The sequence below is a fragment of the Pongo abelii genome, chromosome 12 (genome assembly GCF_028885655.2).
Source record: "Pongo abelii isolate AG06213 chromosome 12, NHGRI_mPonAbe1-v2.0_pri, whole genome shotgun sequence".
NCBI classification, from domain to species: domain Eukaryota; kingdom Metazoa; phylum Chordata; class Mammalia; order Primates; family Hominidae; genus Pongo; species Pongo abelii.
In genome coordinates this window covers 17,067,788-17,093,347 of record NC_071997.2, presented here as the reverse complement: position 1 = coordinate 17,093,347, position 25,560 = coordinate 17,067,788, and positions in this window count along the sequence as shown.

The window sequence follows — 25,560 nt, the reverse complement described above, 5'->3', positions numbered from 1 at the left end:
TTTGTGTGTAGATGTTTCCATTTCCAGCATAGGCCTCAAAGAGCTCCAAATGTCCACTTGCAGATTTTACAGAAAGGGTGTTTCAAAGGTGCTCCATGAAAGGGAATTTTAAACTCTGTGAGTTGAATGCACTCATCACAAAGGAGTTACTCATAATGCTTCTGTGTAGTTTTTATTTTAAGATATTTAATTTTCCAGTATAGTCCTCCAAGCGCTCCAAATATCAACTAGCAGATACTACAAAAAGTGTGTTTCAAAACTGCTCTATCAAAAGTATGGTTCACCTCTGTGAATTGAATGCACATATAACAAAGAAGTTTCTGAAATGCTTCTGTTTCGTTTTCATGAGAAAATATTTCCTTTTCCATCATAGGCCTCAAATCGCTCCAAATATCCACCTGCAGATTCTACAAAAAGTGTGTTTGAAAACTGTTCTATCAAAAGGAAAGCTCAACTCTGTGGGTTGAAAGGACTCATCATAGAGAACTTTCTGAGAATGCATCTGTCTATTTTTTATGAGAAGATATTTACTTTTCGAGCATAGGCCTCAAAGCATTCCAAATATCCACTTGCAGATTCTACTAAAAGGGTGTTTCAAAACTGCTGTTTCAAAAGTAAGGTTCAACTCTGTGAGTTGAATGTGCACATCCCAAAGAAGTTTCTGAGAATGCTTCTGTCTAGTTTTTTTGTGAAGATATTCAATTTTCTAGCATAAGCCTCATAGCACTCCAAATATCCACTTTCAGATTCTACCAAAAGAATTTTTCAAAACTGCTCTATCAAAAGGAAAGTTCAAGTCTGTGAGTTGAATGCACTCAACACAAAGATATTTCTGAGAATTCTTCTGTCTAGTTTTTATGTGAAGATGTTTCCTTTTCCAGCATAGGCCTCAAGGGCTCCAAATATCCACCTGTAGATTCTACAAAAAGAGTGTTTCAAAACTGTTCTATAAAAAGAAAGTTTCACCTCAGGGTGTTCAGTGCACTCATCACAGAGAAGTTTCTGAGATTACTTCTATCTAGTTATTATGTGAAGATATTTCCTTTTCCATCATAGGCCTCAAAACGCTCCTAATATCCACTTGCAGATTCTACAAAAAGAGTGTTTCAAAACTGTTCTATGAAAAGGAAGGTTCAACTCTTTGAGTTGAATGCACTCATAAAAAAGAAATTTTCGTGAATGCTTCTGTCTTGTTTTTATGTGAAGATATTTCCTTTTCCAGCGTAGGCCACATAGTGCCCCAAATATGCACTTGCAGATCCGACAAAAAGAGTGTTTCAAAACTTCTCTATCAAAAGGAAGGCTTAACTCTGTGAGGTGAATGCGCTCATTGCAAAGAAGTTTCTGAGAATGATTCTGTCTAATTTTTGTGTGAAGATATTTCCTTAACCAGCATAAGCCTCAAAGCACTCCAAATATACACTTGTAGATTCTACAAAAAGAGTGTTTCACAACTGTTCTATTTAAAGGAAGTCTCACCTCTGTGAGATGAATATGCTTATCACAAAGAAGTTTCTTAGAATGCTACTGTCTAGTTTTTATATAAAGATATATCCCTTTCCAAGATAGGCCTCAAATCGCTCCAAATATCCAACTGCAGATTCTACAAAAAGAGTGTTTCAAAACTGTTCTTTCAAAAGGAAGGTTCAACTCTGAGATTTGAATGCACTCATCACATAGAAGTTTATCAGAATGCTTCTGTCTAATTTTTATGTGAAGATATTTCCTTTTATATCATTGGCGTCAAAGCACTCCAAATATCCACTTGCAGATTTTATAAAAGAGGTGTTTCAAAACTGCTCTTAAAAAGCAAAGTTAAACCCTGTGAGTTCAACTCACTCATCACGAAGAAGTTTCTGAGGATGCTTCCGTCTAGTTTTTATGTGAAGATATTTACTTTTCCAGTATAGGCCTCAAAGCACTGCAAATATCCACTTGCAGTGCCTACAAAAAGGGTGTTTCAAAACTGCTCTCTCAAAAGTATGGTTCAACTCTGTGAGTTGAATGCACACATCAAAAAGAAGTTGGTGAGGATGCTTCTGTTTCGTTTTTATGTGAAGGTATTTCCTTTTACCTCATAAGCCTCTAAGAGCTCCAATTATACACTTGCAGATTCTGTAAAAACAGTGATGCAAAACTGTTCTATCAATAGGAAGGTCCAACTCTGAGAGTTTAATGCCCACATCATAAAGAAGTTTCTGAGAATGCTTCTGTTTAGTTTTTCTGTGAAGACATTTCCTTTTCCAGCATAGGCCTCAAAGCATTCAAAATATCCACTCGCAGATTCTACTAAAAGTGTGTTTCAAAAGGAAATTTCAACTCTGTGAGTTGAATGCGCCCATCATAAACAAGTTTCTGAGAAAGCTTCTGTCTAGTTTTTATGTGAAGATATTTCCTTTTCCAGTAAATGCCTCATAGCACTCCAAATATCCACTTTCAGATTCCACTAAAAGACAATTTCAAACTGCTCTATCAAAAGGAAATTTCAATTCCGTGAATTGAATGCACTCATCACAAAGATGTTTTTGAGAATTCTTCTTTCTAGTTTTTATGTGAAGATATTTCCTTTTCCAGGGTAGGCCTCAAAGCACTCCAAAAATCCACTCGCAGATTCTACAAAAAGAGTGTTTCAAAACTGTCCTATCAAAAGAAATTTTCAACTCAGTGAATGCAATGCAATCATCACAAAGAAGGTTCTGAGAATGCTTCTGTCTAGTTTTTATGTGAAGATATTTCCTTTTCCAGCATAGGCCTCAAAGGGCTACAAATATCTACTTGCAGTTTCTACAAAAAGGGTGTTTCAAAACAGCTCTGTCAAAAGGAAGGGTCGATTCTGTGAGTTGAATGCTCACATTACAAAGAAGTTTCTGAGAATGCTTCAATCTAGTTTTTATGTGAAGTTATTTCCTTTTCCAGGATAGACCTCAAAGCGCTCAAAATATCCAACTGTAGATTCTACAAAAAGAGTGTTTCAAACCTGTGCTATCAAAGGGAAGGTTCAACTCTTTGCTTTGAATGCATAAAGCACGAGGAAGTTTCTCAGAATGCTTCTGTCAAGTTCTTATATGAAGATATTCCTTTTTCCAGTGTAGGCCTCAAAGCACTCCAAATATCCACCTGCAGATTTTACAAATGTGTGCTTCAAAACCGCTTTATCAAAACGAAAGTTCAAATCTGTGAGTTGAATGCACTCATCACTAAGAAGTTTCTGAGAATGCTTCAGTCTAGTTTTTATGTGAAGATATTTTCTTTTCCAGTATAGGCCTCAAAGCGCTCAAAATATCCACTTGCTGATTCTGAAAAAAGGGTGTTTCAAAACTGCTCCATCAAAAATACTGTTCAACTCTGTGAAATGAATGCACACATCACAAAGAATTTTCTGAGAATCCTTTTGTTTAGTTTTTATGTGAAGGTATTTCCTTTTCCAGCATAGGCCTCAATGAGCTCCAAATATTCACTTGCAGATTCTACAAAAACGGTGTTTCAAAACTGCTCTATCAAAAGGAAGGTTCAACTCTTTGACTTCAATGCACTCATCACAGAGAAGTTTCTGAGCATGGTTCTGTCTAGTTTTTATGTGAAGATATTTTCTTTTCCATCATAGGCCTCAAATCTCTCCAAATATCCACTTGCAGATTCTACAAAAAGAGTGTTTCAAAACAGTTCTATGAAAAGGAAGGTTCAACTGCGTTAGCTGAATGTACTCATCACAAAGAAGTTTCTCAGAATACTTCTCTGTAGTTTTAATGTGAAGATATTTCCTTTTCCAGCAGAGGCCTCAAAGCGCTACAAATATCCACTTGCAGATTCTACAAAAAGGGTGTTTCAAAACTGCTCTATCAAAAGTCATGTTCAACTCCGCAAGTTGAGTGCACACATCACAAAGAAGTTCCTGATAATGCATCTGTTTAGTTTTTATGTGAAGATATTTCCTTTTCCATAAAAGGTCTCAAAGCGCTCCCAATATCCACCTGCAGATTCTACTAAAAGTGTGTTTCAAACTGCTGTTTCAAAAGGAAGGTTCAACACTGTGAGTTGAATGCACACATCACAAAGAAGTTTCTGAGAATGATTCTGTCCAGTTTTTATGTGAAGATATTTCCTTTTCCAACAAAGGCCTCATAGCGCTCCAAATATCCACTTTCAGATTCTACCGAAAGAGTGTTTCAAAACTGCTCATTCAGATAGAAGGTTCAAGTCTGTGAGTTGCATGCACTCATCACAAAAAAGTTTCTGAGAATATTTCTGCTCATGTTTTATGGGAAGATATTTCCTTTTCCAGCACAGGCCTCAAAGCGCTCCAAATAATCTCTTGCAGATTCTACCACTAGAGTGTTTCAAAACTGTTCTATCTAAAGGAATCTTGAACTCTGTGTGTTAAATGCAATCATCGCAGAGAAGTGTATGAGAATGCTTCCGACTAGTTTTTATGTGAAGATATTTCCTTTTCCAGCATAGGCCTCAAAGTGCTCAAATATCCACTTGCAGACTCTACAAAACGGGTGTTTCAAAACTGTTATATCAAACGGAAAGTTCAACTCTGTGAGTTGAATGCACTCATCACAAAGAAGTTTCTGAGAAGCCTTTTCTCTAGTTTTTATGTGAGGATATTTCCTTTTCCAGCATAGGCCTCAAAGCCCTAAAAATATCCTTTTGCAGTTTCTATAAAAAGAGTGTTTCAAATCTGCCCTTTCAAAAGGAAGGTTCAAGTCTGTGAGTTGAATGCATAAAGCACAGGCAAGTTTCTCAGAATGCTTCTGTCTAATTTTTATGTGAAGATATTCCTTTTTCCAGCATAGGCCTCAAATCCCTCCAAATATTCACTTGCAGATTCTACAAAAAGAGAGTTTCAAAACTGCTCTATCAGAAAGAAAGTTCAAGTCTGTGAGTTGAATGCACTCCTCACAAAGTTGTTTCTGAGAATTCGTCTATCTAGTATTTATGTGAAGATATTTCCTTTTCCAGCATAGACCTCAAAGAACTAAAATATCCACTTGCAGGTTCAACAAAAAGAGTGTTTCAAAACTGTTCCATCAAAAGGAAAGTTCAACTCTGTGGGTTTAATGCAGTCATCACAAGGACATTTCTGAGAATGCTTCTATCTAGTTTTTATGTGAAGATTTTCCCTTTTTGCAGCATAGGCTTCAAATCGCTCCAAATATCCACTTGCAGATTCTACAAAAAGAGTGTTTCAAAACTGTTCTATCAAAAGGAAGGTTCATCTCTTTTAGTTGAATGCACACATCACAAAGAAATTTCTGTGAATGCTTGTGTCACATTTTTTGTGAAAATATTCCCTTTTCCCTCATAGGCCTCAAAGTGCTTCAAATATCCACTTGCAGATTCTACAAAAAGAGTGTTTCAAAACTGCTCTTTCAAAAGGAATGTTCAAGTCCGTGAGGTGAATCCACTCATCACAAAATGTTTCTGAGAATGGTTCTGCTTAGTTTTTATGGGAAGATATTTCCTTTTCCAGCACAGGCCTCAAAGCACTCCAAATAATCACTTGTAGACCCTAAAAGGAGAGTGCTTCAAAACTGTTCTATGAAAAGGTACGTTGAACTCTGTGAGTTGAATGCAATCATCACAGAGAAGTGTCTGAGAAAGCTTCCGTCTAGTTTTTATGTGAAGATATTTCCTTTTCCAGCATAGGCCTCAAAGCGCTCAAATATCCACTTGCAGTTTCTACAAAAAGAGTGTTTCAAAACTGTTCTATCAAAAGGAAAGTTCAACTCTGTGAGTTGAATGCACTCATCACAAAGAAGTTTCTGAGAATGCTTTTGTCTAGTTTTTATGTGAGGATATTTCCTTCTCCAGCATAGGCTTCAAAGCCCTCCAAATATCTACTTGCAGATACTGCAAAAAGAGTGTTTCAAATCTGCTCTTTTAAAAGGAAGATTCAAGCCTGTGAGTTGAATGCATAAAGTGCAGGGAAGTTTCTCAGAATGCTTCTGTCTAGTTTTTATGTGAAGACATTCCTTTTTCCAGCATAGGCCTCAAATCTCACCAAATGTCCACCTGCGGATTCTATAAAAAAGGTGTTTCAAAACTGCTCTATCAAACGGAAGTTTCTACTCTGTTAGTTTAATGCAGTCATCACAAAGAAGTCGCTGAGGATGCTTCCGTCTAGTTTTTATATGAAGATATTTCCTTTTCGAGCATAGGCCTCAAAGCCTTCCAAATATCCACTTGCAGATTCTACAAAAAGAGTGTTTCAAAACTGTTCAATCAAAAGGATGGTTCAACTCTGTGAATTGAATGCACTTATCAGAAAGAAGTTTCTGAGAACAATTCCACTTAGATTTTATGTGTAGATATTTCCTTTTCCATCATAAGCCTCAAAGAGCTCCAAATATCCACTTGCAGATTCTACAAAAATAGTGTTTCACAACTGTTCTATCAAAAGGAAGGTTCAACACTGTGAGCTGAATGCATTCATCACAAAGAAGTTTCTGAGAAGGCCTCTGTCCAGTTTTTCAAAGCACTCCAAATATCCACTTGCAGTTTCTACAAAAAGAGTGTTTTAAATCTACTCTTTCAAAAGAAAGCTTCAAGTCTGTGAGTTGAATGCATAAAGCCCAGGGAAGTTTCTGAGAATGCTTCCGTCTAGTTTTTATGTGAAGATATTCCCTTTGACAGCATAGGCCTCAAATCGCTCCAAATATCCACTTGAAGAATCTACAAAAAGGGTGTTTCAAAAATGCGCTATCAAAAGAAAAGTTCTGCTCTGTTAGATGAATGCACACATCACAAAGAAGTTTCAGAGAATGCTTCTGTCTAGTTTTTATCTGAAGATATTTCCTTTTCCAACTTAGGCCTCAAAGCACACCAAATATCCACTTGCGGAACTACAAAAAGTGTGTTTCAAAACTTCTCTGTCAAAGGGAAGGTTCAAGTCTGTGAGTACAATGCACTCATCATAGAGATGTTTCTGAGAATGCTTCTGTATAGTTTTTAGGTGAAAATATTTCCTTTTCCAGTTTAGGCCTCATAGCGCTCCAAATATCCACTTGCAGATTCTACAAAAAGAGTGTGTCAAAACTGCTCTATCAAAAGGAAGGTTTAAGTTTGTGAGTTGAATTCACTCATCAATAAGAACTTTGTGAGAATGCTTCTGCTTAGTTTTTATGAGAACATATTTCCATTTCCAGCATAGGCCTCAAAGTGCTCCAAGTATCCACTTTCAGATTCTATAAAGAGAGTGTTTCAAAACCGTTCAATCAAAAGGAATGTTCACCTCTGTGAATTGAATGCACTCATCACAGAGAAGTTTCTGAGAATGCTTCTGTCTAGTTTTTATGTGAAGATATTTCCTTTTCCAGCAATGGCATCAAAACACTCCAAATATCCACTTGCAGATGCTACAAAAACAGTGTTACAAAACTGTTCTATCAAAAGGAAGTTTCAACTCTGTGAGTTCAATGCACTCATCCAAAGAAGTTTCTGAGAATGCTTCTGTCCAGTTTTTAGGTGAAGATATTTCCTTTTTCATCATAGGCCTCAAATCTCTTCAAATATCCACTTGCAGATACTACAAAAAGAGTGTTTCAAAACTGCTCAATCAAAAGGAACGCTCAAGTCTGTGAGTTGAATGCATAAAGCATGGGGAAGTTTCTGAGAATTCTTCTGTTTAGTTTTTATGTGAAGATATTCCCTTTTTGCAGCATAGGCCTCAAATCGCTCCAAATATGCACTTGCAGATTCTACAAAAACAGTGTTTCAAAACTCTTCTATCAAAAGGAAAGTTCAACCCTGTGAGTTGAATGCACTCATCACAAAGAAATTTCTGAGAATGCTTCTGTCTAGTTTTTATGTGAAGATATTTCCTTCTCCAGCATAGACCTCAAAATGCTCCAAATATCCACTTGCAGATTCTACAAAAAGACGTTTCAAAACTGTTCTATTAAAAGGAAAGTTCAACTCGGTGAGTTAAATGCACTCATCACAAAGAAATTTCTGAGAATGCTTTTGTCTAATTTTTCTGTGAGGATATTTCCTTTTCCATCATAGGCCTCAAAGCGCTCCAAATATGCACTTGCAGTTTCTACAAAAAGAGTGTTTCAAATCTGATCTTTTAAAAAGAAGGTTCAAGAGTGTAAGTTGAATGCACAAAGTGCAGGGACGTTTCTCAGAATGCTTCTGTCTAGTTTTTATATGAAGATATTCCTTTTTCCAGCATAGGCCTCAAATCGCTCCAAATGTCCACATGCAGATTCTATAAAAAGTGTGTTTCAAAACTGCTTTATCAAAAGGAAGGTTCTACTCTGTGAGTTGAAATCATAAAACACGGAGAAGTTTCTGAGAATTCTTCTGTCTAGTTTTTATGTGTAGATATTCCCTTTTCCAGCACTGGCCTCAAAGATTCAAAAATATTCACGTGCAGATTCTAAAAAAAGCGTGTTTTGTAACTGCTCTTTCAAAAGGAAGGTTCAACCCTGTGAGTTGAATACACACATCACAAAGAAGTTTCTGAGAATGCTTCTGTCTTGTTTTTATATGATGGTATTTCCTTTTCCAGCATAGGCCTCAAAGCGCTACAAATATCCACTTGCAGGTACTACCAAAACAGTGTTTCAAAACTGCTCAATCAACAGGAAGGTTCAAGTCTGTGTGTTGAATTCCTAAAGCACAGGGAAGTTTCTGAATATGCTTCTGTCCAATTTTTATGTGAAGATATTTCCTTTTCCAGCCTAGGCCTCAAAGTGCTAAAATTATCCACCTGCAGACTCTACAAAATGGTGTTTCAAAACTGCTTTATCAAAACGAAGTTTCAAGTCTGTGAGTTGAAGACACACATCACAAAGATGTTTGTCAGAATGCTTCAATATAGTTTTTATGTGAAGTTATTTCTTAATGCAGCATAGGCCTCAAGCGCTCCAAATATCCACTTGCATATTCCACAAAAATATTGTTTCCAAACTGTTCTATCAAAAGGAAGTTTCAACCCTGTGAGTTGGATGCACTCATCACAAAGTAGTTTCTGAGAATGCTTCTGTCTAGTTTTCAGGTGAAGATATTTCCTTTTCCAGCATAGGCCTCAAAGCCCTCCAAACATCCACTTGCAGATACTACAAAAAGTGTGTTTCTAAACTAGTCTATCAAAATGAAGGATCAACTGTGTTGGTTGAATGCACTCATCCCACAGAAGTTTCTGAGAATGTTTCTGTCTAGTTTTTAGGTGAAGATATTTCCTTTTTCATCATAGGCCTCAAATCACTCCAAATATCCAATTGCAGATTCTACAAAAAGAGTGTTTCAAAACTGCTCTATCAAAAGGAAGGTTCAAGAGTGTGAGTTGAATGCATAAAGCACAGGGAAGTCTCTGAGAATGCTTCTGTCTAGTTCTTATGTTCAGATATTCCCTTTATGCAGCATAGGCCTCAAATTGCTCCAAATATAAACGTGCAAATTCTACAAACAGAGTGTTTCAAAACTGTTCTATCAAAAGGAAAGTTCAACCCTGTGAATTGAATGCACTCATAACAAAGAAATTTCTGAGAATGCTTCTGTCTAGTTTTTATGTGAAGATATTTCCTTTTCCAGCATAGACCTCAAAATGCTCCAAATATCCACTTGCAGATTCTACAAAAAGACTGTTTCAAAACTGTTCTATCAAAAGGAAAGTTCAACTCGGTGAGTTAAATGCACACATCGCAAGGAAATTTCTGAGAATGCTTTTGTCTAATTTTTCTGTGAGGATATTTCCTTTTCCATCTTAGGCCTCAAAGCGCTCCAAATATGCACTTGCAGCTTCTACAGAAAGAGTGTTTCAAATCTGCTCTTTCAAAGAGAAGGTTCAAGAATGTGAGTTGAATGCACAAAGCACAGGGAAGTTTCTCAGAATGCTTCTGTCTAGTTTTTATATGAAGATATTCCTTTTTCCAGCATAGGCCTCAATGAGCTCCAAATAATCTCTTGTAGATTCTTCAAAGAGAGTGTTTCATAACTGACTCATCACAGAGAAGTTTCTGAGAATGCTTCCATCTAGGAATTATGTGAAGATATTTCCTTTTCCAGCATAGGACCCAATGCGCTCCAAATATCCACTTGCAGATTCTAAAAAAAGAGTGTTTCAAAACTGTTCCATCAAAGGAAAGTTTCAACTCTGTGAGCTGAATGCATTCATCCCAAAGAAGTTTCGGAGAATGCTTTTGTCTCGTTTTTATATGAGGATATTTCCTTTTCCAGCACAGGCTTCAAAGCGCTCCAAATATCCACTTGCAATTTCTACAAAAAGAGTTTTTCAAATCTGCTCTTTCAAAAGGAAGTTTCGAGTCTGTGAGTTGACTGCATAAAGCACAGGGAAGTTTCTGAGAATGCTTCTATCTAGTTTTTATGTGAAGATATCCCCTTTTTCACCATAGGCCTCAAATCGCTCTAAATATCCACTTGCAGAGTCTACAAAAAGGGTGTTTCAAAACTGCCCTATCAAAAGGAAGGTTCAAGTCTGTGAGTTGAATGCATGAAGCATGGGGAAGTTTCTGGAATGCTTCTGTCTAGTTTTTATGTGAAGATTTCTCTTTTTGCAGCATAGGCCTCAAATCGCTCAAAATATCCACTTGCAGATTCTACAAACAGAATGTTTCAAAACTGTTCTATCAAAAGGAAAGTTCAACTCTGTGAGTTGAATGCACTCGTCACAAAGAAATTTCTGGGAATGCTTCTGTCTAGTTTTTATGTGAAGATATTCCCTTTTCCAGCATAGGCCTCAAATTGCTAAAAATATCCACTTGTAGATTCTATAAAAAGAGTGTTTCAAAACTGCTCTATCAAAAGGAATGTTCAAGTCTCTGAGTTGAATGCACTCATCACAAAAATGCTACTGAGAATGATTCTGCTTAGTTTTTATGGGAAGATATTCCCTTTTCCAACATAGGCCTTAATGCACTCCAAATAATCTATTGTAGATTCTACAAAGAGAGTGATTCAAAACTCTTCTACCAAAAGGAAGGTTGAACTCTGTGAGCTGAATGCACTCATCACAGAGAAGTGTCTGAGAACGCTTCTGTCTAATTTTTATGTGAAGATATTTCCTTTTCCAGCATAGGTCTCAAAGCACTCCAAATATCCACTTGCAGATTCTACAAAAAGAGTGTTTCAAAACTGTTCTATCAAAAGGAAGGTTCAACTCTGTAAGCTGAATGCATTCATCACAAAGAAGTTTCGGAGAATGCTTTTGTCTAGTTTTTATGTGAGGATATATCCTTTTCCAGCATAGGCCTCAAAGCACTCCAAATATCCACTTGCAATTTCTACAAAAAGAGTTTTTCAAATCTGCTCTTTCAAAAGCAAGGTTCAAGTCTGTGAGTTGAATGCATAAAGCACACTGAAGTTTCTGAGAATGCTTCCGTCTAGTTTTTATGTGAAGATATTCCCTTTTACACCACAGGCCCCAAATCGTTCCAAATATCCACTTGCAGATTCTACCAAAAGGGTGTTTCAAAACTGCTCTATCAAAAGGAAGTTTCTAGTCTGTTAGATGAATGCACGCATCACAAAGAAGTTTCAGAGAATGCTTCTGTCTAGCTTTTATGTGAAGATATTTCCTTTTCCAGATTAGTCCTCAAAGCACACCAAATATCCACTTGCAAATTCTACAAAAGGAGTGTTTCAAAACTGCTCTATCAAAAAGAAAGTTCAAGTCTGTGAGTACAATGCGCTCATCATAGAGATGTTTCTGAGAATGCTTCTGTATAGTTTTTATGTGAAGATATTTCCTTTTCAGCCTAGGCCTCAAAATGCTCCAAATATCCACTTGCAGATTCTACAAAAACAGTGTCTCAAAACTGCTATATCAAAAGGAAGGTTTAAGTCTCTGAGTTGAATGCACTCATCACTAAGAACTTTGTGAGTATGCTTCTGCTTAGTTTTTATGAGGAAATATTTCCATTTCCAGCATAGGCCTCAAAGCGCACCAAGTATCCACATTCAGATTCTACAAAGAGAGTGTTACAAAACTGTCCTAAAAAAAGGAAGTTTCAACGCTGTGGGTTCAATGCGCTCATCACAAAGAAGTTTCTGAGAATGCTTCTGTCTAGTTTTTAGGTGAAGATATTCCCTTTTTCATCATAGGCATCAAATCGCTCCAAATATCCAATTGCAGATTCTACAAAAAGAGTGTTTCAAAACTGCTCTATCAAAAGGAAGGTTCAAGTCTGTGAGTTGAATGCATGAAGCATGAGGAAGTTTCTGGGAATGCTTCTGTCTAGTTTTTATGTGAAGATTTCTCCTTTTGCAGCATAGGCCTCAAATCGCTCGAAATACCCACTTGCAGATTCTACAAAAAGAATGTTTCAAAACTGTTCTATCAAAAGGAATGTTCAAGTCTGTGAGTTGAATGCACTCATCACACAGAAATTTCTGAGAATGCTTCGGTCTAGTTTTGATGTGAAGATATTTCCTTTTCTAGCATAGACTTCAAAGCGCTCCAAATATCCACTTGCAGATTCTACAAAACGAGTGTTTCAAAACTCTATCAAAAGGAATGTTCAAGTCTGTGAGTTGAATGCCCTCATCACAAAAATATTTCTGAGGATGATTCTGCTTAGTTTTTATGGGAAGATAATTCCTTTTCCAGCATAGGCCTCAATGAGCTCTAAATAATCTCTTGTAGATTCTACAAAGAGAGTGTTTCATAACTGTTCTACCAAAAGGAAGGTTGAACTCTGTGATTTGAATGCACTCATCACAGAGAAGTTTCTGTGAATGCTTCTGTCTAGTTATTATGTGAAGATATTTCCTTTTCCAGCATACGCCTCAAGGCGCTCCAAATATTCACTTGCAGATTCTACAAAAAGAGTGTTTCAAATCTGTTCCATCAAAGGGAAGGTTCAACTCTGTGAGGTGAATGCATTCATCACAAAGAAGTTTCGGAGAATGCTTTCGTCTACTTTTTATGTGGGGATATTTCCTTTTCCTGCGTAGTCCTCAAAGCGCTCCGAATATCCACTTTCAGTTTCTACAAAAAAAGTGTTTCAAATCTGCTCTTTCAAAAGGAAGTTTCAAGTCTGGGAGTTGAATGCATAAGGCACAGGGAAGTTTCTGAGAATGCTTCTGTCTAGTTTTTATGCGAAGATATCCCATTTTTCACCATAGGCCTCAAATCGCTCCAAATATCCACTTGCAGATTCTACAAAAAGGGTGTTTCAAAACTGCTCTATCAAAAGGAAGGTCTACTCTGTTAGTTTAATGCACACATCACAAAGAAGATAGGAGAATACTGTCCAGTTTTTATGTGAAGGTATTTCCTTTTCCAGCTTAGCCCTCAAATCGCACCAAATATAAACTTGCATATTCTACAAAAAGACTGTTTCAAAACTGCTCTATCAAAAGGAAATTTAAAGTCTGTGAGTACAATGCACTCATCACAAAGAAGTTTCTGAGCATGCTTCTGTCTAGTATTTATATGAAGAAATTTCCTTTTCAAGCATAGGCCTCAAAGCATTCCAAATATCCACTTGCAGATTCTACAAAAAGTGTTTCAGAACTGTTCAATCAAAAGGTTGGTTCAACTCTGTGATTTGAACTCACTCATCACAATGAAGTTTCTGAGAATACTTCCGTCTAGGTTTTATGTGAAGATATTTCCTTTTCCATCATAAGCCTCAAAGAGCTCCAAATATCCACTTTCAGATTCCACTAAAACAGTGCTTCACAACTGTTCTATCAAAAGGAAGGTTCAACCCTGTGAGCTGAATGCGTTCATCACAAAGTAGTTTCTGAGAAGGCCTCTGTCCAATTTTTATATGAAGATGTTTCCTTTTGCAGCATAGTCCTCAAAGTGCTCCAAATATCCACTTGCAAATTCTACAAAAAGAATGTTTCAAAACTGCACTATCAAAAGGAAGGTTAAACTCTGTGTGTTGAAATCATAAAACATAGAGAAGTTTCTGAGAATGCTTCTGTCTAGTTTTTATGAATACATATTTCCATTTCCAGCGTTGGCCTCAAAGCGCCAAAAATATCCACCTGCAGATCCTACAAAAAGGGTGTTTCATAACTGCTCTTTCAAAAGCAGGGTTCAACTCTGTGAGTTGAATGCACACATCACAACGAAATTTCTGAGAATACTTCTGTCTAGTTTTTATGTGATGGTATTTCCTTTTCCTGCATAGGACTCAAAGCCCTCCAAATATCCACTTTCAGATTCTACAAAAAGTGTGTTTCCAAACTGTTCTATCAAAAGGCAGGTTCAAGTCTGTGAGTTGAATTCATAAAGCACAGGGAAGTTTCTGAGAATGCTTCTGTCTGGTTTTTATGTGAAGATATACCCTTTTCCAGGCTAGGCCTCAAAGTGCTAAAACTATCCACTTGCAGATTCTACAATATGGTGTTTCAAAACTGCTTTATCCAAAGGAAGTTTCAATTCTGTGAGTTGAAAGCACACATCACAAAGATGTTTTTGAGAAGGCTTCAATATAGTTTTTATGTGAAATTATTTCTTACTCCAGCATAGGCCTCAAGCAATCCAAATATGCACTTGCAGATTCTACAAGAAGATTGTGTCAGAATTGTTCTATCAAAAGAAACTTTCAACCCTGTGAGTTGAATGCACTCATCACAAAGAAATTTCTGAGAATGCTTCTGTCTAGTTATTAGGTGGAGATATTTTCTTTTCCAGCATAGGCCTCAAAGACCTCCAAACATCCACTTGCAGATTCTACAAAAAGTGTGTTTCAAAACTAGTCTATCAAAAGGAAGGTTCAACTCTGTTGGTTGAATGTACCCATCCCACAGAAGTTTGTGAGAATGTTTCTGTCCGGTTTTTAGGTGAAGATATTTCCTTTTTCATCATAGGCCTCAAATCACTCAAAATATCCACTTGCAGATTATACAAAAAGAGTGGTTCAATACTGCTCTATCAAAAGGAAGGTTCAAGCCTGTGATTTGAATGCATAAAGCACAGGGAAGTCTCTGAGAATGCTTCTGTCTAGTTCTTAAGTTAAGATATTCCCTTTATGCAGCACAGGCCACAAATCTCTCCAAATATCCACTTGCAAATTCTACAAACAGAGTGTTTCAAAACTGTTCTATCAAAAGGCAAGTTCAAACCTGTGAGTTGAATGCACTCATCACCAAGAAATTTCTGAGAATGCTTCCATCTAGTTTTTATGTGAAGATATTTCCTTTTCCAGCATAGGCCTCAAATTGCCCCAAATATCCACTTCCAGATTCTACAAAAAAAGCGTTTCAAAACTGTTCTATCAAAAGGAAGGTTCAACTCTTTGAGTTGAATGCACTCATCCCAAAGTAATTTCTGAGAATCCTTCTGTCTAGTTTTTATATGAAGATATTTCCTTTTCCATCTTTGATTCAAAGCGCTCGAAATACCCACTTGCAGAATCTACAAAAAGAGTGTTTAAAAACTGCTCTATCAAAAGGAATGTTAAAGTCTGTGAGTTGAATGCACTCATCACAAAAATGTTTCTGAGAATGATTCTGCTTAGTTTTTATGGGAAGATACTTCCTTTTCCAGCATAGGCCTCAATGCACTCCAAATAATCTCATGTAGATTCCACAAAGAGAGTGATTCAAAACTGTTCTACCAAAAGAAAGGTTGAACCCCGTGAGTTGAATGCACTCATTACAGAGAAGTGTCTGAGAATGCTTCCGTCTTGTTTTTATATGAAGATATTTTCTTTTCCAGCATAGGCCACAAAGCGCTCCAAATATCCACTTGCAGATTTGACAAAAAGAGTGTTTCCAAACTGTTCTATCAAAAGGAATCTTCAAGGCTGTGAGTTGAATGCACTCATCACAAAAATGTTTCTGAGAATGATTCTGCTTAGTTTTTCTGGGAAGATACTTCCTTTTCCAGTGTAGGCCTCAAAGTGCTCCAAATATCCACTTGCAGATTCTACAAAAAGAGTGTTTCAAAACTGTTCTATCAAAAGGAAGGTTCAAGTCTGTGAGTCGAATGCACTCATCACAAAAAAGTATCTCAGAATGATTCTGCTTATTTTTTTATGGGAAGATACTTCCCTTTCCAGCATAGGCCTCAATGTGCTCCAAATGATCCCTTGTAGATTCTACAAAGAGAGTGTTCCATAACTGTTCTACAAAAAGGAAGGTGGAACTCTGTGAGGTGAATGCACTCATCACAGAGAAGTATCTGACAATGCTTCGGTCTAGTTTTTATGTGAAGATATTTCCTTTTCCGGCATAGGCCTGAAAGCGCTCCTAATATCCACTTGCAGATTCTACAAAAAGAGTGTTTCAAAACTGTTCCATCAAAAGGAAAGTTCAACTCTGTGAGCTGAATGCATTCATCATAACAAGTTTCAGACAATGCTTTTGTCTAGTTTTTGTGTGAGGATATTTCCTTTTCCAGCATAGGCCTCAAAGAACTCCAAATATCCACTTGCAGTTTCTACAAAAACAGTGTTTCAAATCTGCTCTTTCACAACGAAGTTTCAAGTCTGTAAGTTGAATGCATAAAGCACAGAGAAGTTTCTGAGAATGCTTCTATCTAGTTTTTATGTGAAGATATCCCCTTTTTCAGCATAGGCCTCAAATCTCTCCAAATATCCACTTGCAGATTCTACAAAAAGGGTGTTTCAAAACTGCCCTATCAAAAGGAAGGTTCTACTCTGTTATTTGAATGCACACATCACAAAGAGGTTTTGGAGAATGTTTCTGTCTAGTTTTTACATGAAGATATTTCCTTTTGCTGCTTAGGCCTCAAAGCACACAAAATATCCACCTTCAGATTCTACAAAAATAGTGTTTCAAAACTGCTCTTTCAAAAGAAAAGTTAAAGTATGTGAGTTGAATGCACTCATCACAAAAAAGTTTCTGAGAATGATTCTGTCTAGTTTTTATGGGAAGATATTTCCTTTTCCAGTGTTGGCCCCCTAACAATCCAAATATCCACTTGCACATTCTAGAAAAAGAGTGTTTCAAAAATGCTCTACCAAAAGGAAGGTTCAACTCAGTGAGTTGAATGCGCACATCAGAAAAAGTTTCTGAGAATGCTTCTGTCTGGTTTTTATGTGAAGATAATTTCTTTTCCAGCATAGACCTCAAAGCGCTCCAAATACACACTTGCAGAATCTCCAAAAAGAGTGTTTCAAAGCTGTTCTGTCAAAAGGAAGGTTCAACTCTGTGAGTAGAATGCACTCATCACAAAGAAGTTTCTGAGAATGCTTTGGTCTAGTTTTTATGGGAAGAAATTTCCTTTTCCAACATAGGCCTCAAAGCGCACAACTATCCACTTGCAAATTCTACAAAAAGAGTGTTTCAAAAGTATTCTATCAAAGGAAGGTTCAACTCTGTGACTAGAATGCACTCATCACAAAGAAGTTTCTGAGAATGCTTCTGTCTAGTTTTTATGGGAAGATATTTCCTTTTCCAACGTAGGCCTCAAAGTACTTCAAATAAACACTTGCAGATTCTTCAAAAAGAGTGTTTCAAAACTGTTCTATCAAAAGGAAGGTTCAACTCTGTGAGTAGAATGCAATGGAATGGAATGGATTGGAATCTCCAATCCACTCTACACTGTTTTCGTAGAATCTGCAAGTGTTTATTTAGAGCTCTTTGAGGCCTATGTTGGAAAAGGAGTGTTTCAAAACTGCACTTTCAAAAGGAAGTTTCCTCTGTGTGACTTGAATGCATAAAGCACAGGGAAGTTTCTGAGAATGCTTCCATCTAATTTTTATGTGAAGGTATTTCCTTTTCCAGTGTTGGCCTCTTAGACCTCCAAATATCCACTTGCAGATTCTACTGAAAGAGTGTTTCAAAACAGCTATCTCAAAAGGAAGTTTCAACTCTGTGAGTTGAATGCCACATCACAAAGAAGTTTCTGAGAGTGCTTCTGTCTAGTTTTCAGGTGAAGATATTTCATTTCCCAGCAAAGGCCTCAAAACTTTCAAAACATCCACTCTGCAGAGTCTACAAAAAGAGTTTTTTCCAAACTGCTCTTTAAAAAGGAATGTTAAAGTCTGTGAGTTGAATGCACAGAGCACAAAGAAGTTTCTGAGAACGGTTCTATCTAGTTTTCATCTGAATGTATTTCCTTTTCCACTGTATGCCACAATCACACCTAATATCCACTTGCAGTTTCCACAACAAAAGTGTTCCAGAACTACTCTATGAAAAGGAAAGTTCAACTCTGTGAGTTCAATCCCCAAATAACAAAGAAGTTTCTGAGAATGCTTCTGTCTAGGTTTTATGTGGAGATATTTCTTTTTGCAGCAGTGGTCTCAAATTGCTCCAAATATCCACTTGCAGATTTTCCAAATTTCTGTTTCCAAACTACTCTATCAAAAGGCAGGTTCAACTCTGTGAGTTGAATGAACATAGCACAAAGAAGTTTCTGAGAATGCTTCTGTCTAGTTTTTATGGGAAGATATTTCATTTTCCAGGATAGGCCTGAAATCGCTCCAAACATCCACTTGCAAATTTTACAAAAAGAGTGTTTCAAAACTGCGCTTTCAAAAGGAAGGATCCTCTCTGTGACTTGAATGCATAAAGCACAGGGAAGTTTCTGAGAATGCTTCCGTCTATTTTTTATGTGAAGATAATTCCTTTTCCAGTGTTGGCCTCTTAACAGTCCAAATATCCACTTGAAGATTCAACTGAAAGAGTGTTTCAAAACAGCTATATCACAAGGAAGCTTCAACTCTGTGAATTCAATGTGCACATCACAAACAGGTTTCTGAGAATGCTTCTATCTAGTTTTTATGTGAAGATATTTCCTTTTCCAGCATAGGCCTCAAAGCGTTCCAAATGTCGACTTGCAGATTCTACGAAAAGAGATTTTCAAAACTTTTCTATCAAAAGGAAGATTCAACTATGTGGGTTGAATGCACAAAGCACAGGGAATTTTCTGAGAATGCTTCTGTCTACTTTTTATGTGAAGATATTTCCTTTTCCAGTGTTGGCCTCTTAGGACTCCAAATATCCACTTGCAGATTCTACTGAAAGAGTGTTTCAAAACTGTTCTATAAAAAGGAACGTTCAACTCTGTGAGTTGAATGCACTCTTCACGAAGAAGTTTCTGAGAACGCTTCTGCCTAGTTTTTATGTGATGATAATTCCTTTTCTAGCATTGCCATAAAAACGCTTCAAATATCCACTTACAGATGCAACTAAAAGGGTGTTTCAAAACTGCTCTATCAAAAGGAAAGTTCAAGTGTGTGAGTTGAATGCACTCATCACACAGAAGGTTCTGAGAATGCTTCTGTCTCGTTTTTATGTGAAGATATTTCGTTTTCCATCATAAGCCTCAAAACGCTCCCAATAAACACCTGCACATTCTACAAAAGGAGGGTTTCAACACTGTTCTATCAAAAGCAAGGTTCAAGTCCCTGAGTTGAGTGCACTCATCACACAGAAATTCTTGAGAATGCTGCTGTCAATGGTTTCTGTGAAGATATTTCTTTTTGCAGCATAGGCCTCAAATCGCTCCAAATATCCACTTGCAGATTTTACAAAAAGGCTGCTTCCAAACTGCTCTATCAAAAAGCAGGTTCAACTCTGTGAGTTGAATGCACACATCGCAAAGTAGTTTCTGAGAATGCTTCTGTGTAATTTGTAGGTGAAGATATTTCATTTCCCAGCAAAGGCCTCAAAACGCTCCAAATATCCACTTCCAGATTCTACAAAAAGAGTGTTTCAAAACTGCTCTTTCAAAATGAGGTTCAAGTCTGTGAGTTGAATGCACTCATCACAAATTAGTTTCTGAGAATGCTTCTGTCTAGTTTTTATGGGAATATATTTCGTTTTCCAGCATAGGCCTCAAATTGCTCCAAACATCCACTAGCAAATTCTACAAAAAGAGTGTTTCAAAACTGGGCTTTCAAAAGGAAGGTTCCTCTCTGTGACTTGAATGCATAAAGCACAGGGAAGTTTCTGAGAATGCTTCCGTCTAGTTTTTATGTGAAGATATTTTCTTTTCCAGTGTTGACCTCTTAACACTCCAAATATCCACTTGAAGATCCTACTAAAAGAGTGTTTCAAAACAGCTATATCAAAAGGTAGCTTAAACTCTGTGAGTTGAATGTGCACATCACAAGCAAGTTTCTGGGAATGCTTCTATCTAGTTTTTATGTGAAGATATTTCCTTTTCCACCATAGACCTCAAAGCGTTCCAAATGTCAACTTGCAGATTCTACGAAAAGAGTTTTTCAAAACTGTTCTAACAAAAGGAAGGTTCAACTATGTGAATTGAATGCAGAAAGCACAGGGAAGTCTCTGAGAATGCTTCTGTCTAGTTTTTTGTGAAGACATTTCCTTTTCCAACATAGGCCTCAAAGCCCTCCAATTAAACAGTTGCAGATCCTATAAAAGGAGTGTTTCAAAACTGTTCTATCAAGAGGAACTTTCAACTCTGTGAGTTGAATGCACCTATCACGAAGTAGTTTATGAGAATGCTTCTGCCTAGTTTATATGTGATGATATTTCGTTTTCCAGCATTGGCATAAAGTCCCTTCAAATATGCACTTACAGATGCTACTAAAATAGTGTTCCAAAACTGCTCTATCAAAAGGAAAGTTCATGTGTGTGAGTTGAATGCACTCATCACACAGAAGTTTCTGAGAATGCTTCTGTCTCGTTTTTATTTGAAGATATTTCCTTTTCCATCATTGGCCTCAAAGCGCTCCAAATAAATACTTGCAGGTTCTACAAAAGGAGTGTTTCAAAACTGTTCTATCAAAAGGAAGGTTCAAGTCCGTGAATTGAATGCACTATTCACCCAGAAGTTTCTGAGAATGCTTCTGTCTAGGGTTTCTGTGAAGATATTTCCTTTTGCAGCATAGGTCTCAAAACCCTCAAAATATCCACTTGCAGATTTCACAAAAAGGCTGTTTCCAAACTGCTCTATCAAAAGGCAGGATCAACTCTGTGAGTTGAATGCACACATCACAAAGAAGTTTCTGAGAATGCCTCTGTGTAGTTTTCAGGTGAAGATATTTCATTTCCCAGCAAAGGCCTCAAAACGCTCAAAATATCCTCTTGCAGATTCTACAAAAAGAGTGTTTCAAAACTGCTCTTTCAAAATATAGGTTCAAGTGTGTGAGTTGAATGCACTCATCACAAAGAAGTTTCTGAGAATGCTTCTGTCTAGTTTTTATGGGAAGATATTTCGTATTCCAGCATAGGCCTCAAATCGCTCCAAACATCCATTAGCAAATTCTACAAAAAGAGTGTTTCAAAACTGCACTTTCAAAAAGAAGGTTACTCTCTGTGACTCGAATGCATAAAGCACAGGGAAGTTTCTGAGAATGCTTCCGTCTAGTTTTTATGTGAAGATATTTCCTTTTGCACTGTTGGCCTCTTAGCACTCCAAATATCCACTTGCAGATCCTACTGAAAGAGTGTTTCAAAACAGCCATATCAAAAGGAAGTTTCAAATCTGTGAGTTGAATGCGCACATTACAAAGAAGTTTCTGAGAATGCTTCTATTAATTTTTATATGAAGATGTTTCCTTTTCCACCATAGGCTTCAAAGCACTCCAAATATCCACTTGCAGACTCCACAAAAAGAGTGTTTCAAAACTCTTCTGTCAAAAGGAAGGTTCAACTCTGTGAGTAGAATGCACACATCACAAAGAAGTTTCTAGAGAACAGTTCTATCTAGTTTTCGTCTGAATGTATTTGCTTTTCCACTAGATGCAGCAATCACACTAAATATCCACATGCAGTTTCCACAACAAGTGTGTTGCAGAACTGCTCTATGAAAAGCAAGTTTCAACTCTGTGAGTTCAATCCCCAAATGACAAACAAGTTTCTGAGAATGCTTCTGTCTAGAAAATATCTTCACATAAAAACTTCTTTGGGATGAGTGCATTCCACATTCCATTCCATTACATTCCACATTCCATTCCATTCCATTCCATTCCACTTGACATTTCATTCCATTCCATTCTACATTCCATTCAATTTCATTCCATTCCACATTCTATTCCATTCCACATTCCATTCCATTCCATTCCACATTCCAGTCCATTCCATTCAACATTGCATTCCACATTCCGTTCCACATTCCATTTCACATTCCATTCCACATTCCATTCCATTCCATTCCACATTGTAGTCCACATTCCATTACACATTCCGTCCACATTCCATTTCATTCCATTCAATTCCAAATTCCATTCCATTACATTCCACATTCAACTCCATTCCATGTCACATTCCATTCCATATCATTCCATTCCACATTCTATTCCATTGCACATTCCATTCCATTCCATTACACATTCCACTCCTATCCATTCCATTCCATTCCATTCCATTCCACATTTCATTCCATTCCTTTAATTCCATATTCTATTCCAGTCCATATTCCGTTCCATGTCATTCCACATTCCATTCCATTCCATTCCACATTACATTCCGTTCCATTTCACATTCCATTCCATTTCATTCCATTCCACATTCTATTCCATTCCACATTCCTTTCCATTCCATTCCACATTCCGTTAAAAACCATTCCATTCCATTGCATTTGACATTCTAATCCATTACACCTTCCATTCCATTCCATTCCACATTCCTTTCCATTCCATTCCATTCCACATTCCATTCCATTCCATTCTACATTGCATTCCATTTCATTCCATTCCATATTCTATTCCATTCCACATTACATTCCATTCCATTCCACATTCCATTCCATTCCATTCGATTCCATTCCAAATTCCATTCCATTCCATTCCATTAAATTCTATATTACATTCCATTCTATTCCACATTTCATTCCATTACATTCCACATTCCATTTCATTTATTCCACATTTCATAGCAATCCATTCCATTCGCTTCCACATTCCATTACATATTCCGTTGAATTGCATTCCAGATTGCATTCCACATTCCATTCCATTCCATTCAATTCCACATTCCATTCCATTCCATTCCATTACATTCCATTCCACATTCCATTCCATTCCATTCCACATACCATTTCACATTCCATTCCACATTTCATTCCATTCCACAGACCATTCAACATTCCATTCCAAATTCCATTCCACGTTCCATTCCACATTAAATTCCACATTCCTTTCAGCCTTCCATTCCACATTCCGTTGCATTCCATTCCATTCCACATTCCATTCCATTCCGCATTCCATTCCATTCCACATTCCGTTCCGCATTCCACTCCATTCCATTGCACATGCCATTCCACATTCCATTCCATTCCATTCCTTTGCACATTCCATTGCACATTCCCTTCCATTCCATTTCACATTCCAGTCCATTCCATTCCATTCCTTTCCACATTCCATTCCACAATCCATTTCTTTCCCTTTGACATTCCTTTCCATTCCATTCCACATTCCATTCCGCATTCCATTCCCTTCCATTCCACATTCCATTCCACATTCCATTCCATTGCATTCCACGTTCCATTCTAATCCATTCCACATTCCATTCCACGTTCCATTCCACGTTCCATTCCACGTTCCATTCCACATGCCATTCCATTCCATTCCAATTTCCATTCCACATACCATTCCACATTCCATTCCACGTTCCATTCCACATTAAATTCCACATTCCTTTCCGCGTTCCATTCCACATTCCATTCCATTCCATTCCATTCCACATTCCATTCCGCATTCCATTCCATTCCATTCCACATTCCGTTCCGCATTCCACTCCATTCCATTCCACATGCCATTCCACATTCCATTCCATTCCATTCCTTTGCACATTCCATTCCACATTCCCTTCCATTCCATTTCAATTTCCATTCCATTCCATTCCACTCCTTTCCACATTCCATTCCACAATCCATTTCTTTCCGTTTGACATTCCTTTCGATTCCAATCCACATTCCATTCCGCATTCCATTCCCTTCCATTCCACATTCCATTCCACATTCCATTCCATTCAACATTCCATTCCATTGCATTCCACGTTCCATTCCATTCCATTGCATTCCACGTTCCATTCTAATCCATTCCACGTTCCATTCCATGTTCCATTCCACGTTCCATTCCACGTTCCATTCCACATGCCATTCCATTCCATTCCAAGTTCCATTACACATTCCATTCCATTCCATTCCACATTCCATTCCTTTCCATTCCAATCTGCAGTGCACATTCCATTCCACATTCCAGTCAACCTTCCTTTCCATTCCATTCCACATTTAATTCCATTCCATTCCATTCCATTCCATATTCCATTCCACATTACTTTCCATTCCATTCCACTCCATTCCATTCCACATTCCATTCCAATCCATTCCATTACATTCCATTCCACTTTCCATTCCATTCCATTGCATTCCTCAATCTATTCCATTCCTCATTCCATTCCATTCCGTTCCACATTCCATTTCATTCCATTCCATTCCACTCCACATTCCATTCAATTCCGTTCTACATTTCATTCCATTTCTTTCCATTCCGTATCCTATTCCATTCCACTCTCCATTCCATTCAATTCCACCTTCCATTCCATTCCATTGCTTTCCATTCCACATTCCATTACATTAACTTCCCTTCCACATTATATTCCAAACTATTCCACACTCCATTCCATTCCATTCCATTCACTTTCACATTTCATTGCATTCCAATCCATTCCATTCCACATTCCATTTCATATTCCATTGCTTTGCATTCCACATTGCATTCCACATTCTATTCCATTCCATTCCATTCCACATTCCATTCCATTCCATTCCACTCCATTCCATTTCATTCAATTCCATTGCACATACCGTTCCACATTCCATTCCATTCCATTCCACTCCACATTCCATTCAATTCCATTCCACATTCCATTCCATTCCTTTCCACGTTCCATTCCATTTCTTTCCATTCCATGCCACATTCCATTCAATTCCATTCCATTCCATTCCCCATTCCATTCCATTCCATTCCATTCCACATTCCATTCAATTCCATTCCATTCCATTACCCATTCCATTCCACATTCTATTCCATTTCACATTCCATTCCATTCCATTCCACACTTCATTCCATTCCATTCAATTCCATTCCACATTCCATTCCATTCCATTCCACATTCCATTCCACTTCATTCCATTCCACATTCTATTCAATTACACATCCCAATACATTCCATTCCCCTTTCCATTCCATTGCATTGTATTCCATTCCAATCCACATTCTATTCTTTCCATTCCATTCCACTTCCCTTTCCATTCCATTCCACATTCCACTCCATTTACTTCCACATTTCATTGCATTCCATTCCATTCCATTCCACACAGCATTGCATTCCACATTTCATTCCACATTCCATTCCACGTTCCATTCCACATTCCATTCCATTCCATTCCACATTCCATTCCATTCCACTCCACATTCCATTCAACATTCCATTCCAATCCATTCCACATTCCATTCTATTCAATTCCACGTTCCATTCCATGTTCATTTCCATTACATTCCCCACTCCATTCCACATTCCATTCCCTTCCTTTCCACATACTATACCATTCCATTCCACAATCCATTCCATTCCATTCCATTCCACAATCCATTCCACATTCCATTCTATTTCATTCCAGATTCCATTCCATTCCATTCCACATTCCTTTCCATTGCATTCCACATTCCATTTCACTTTCCATTA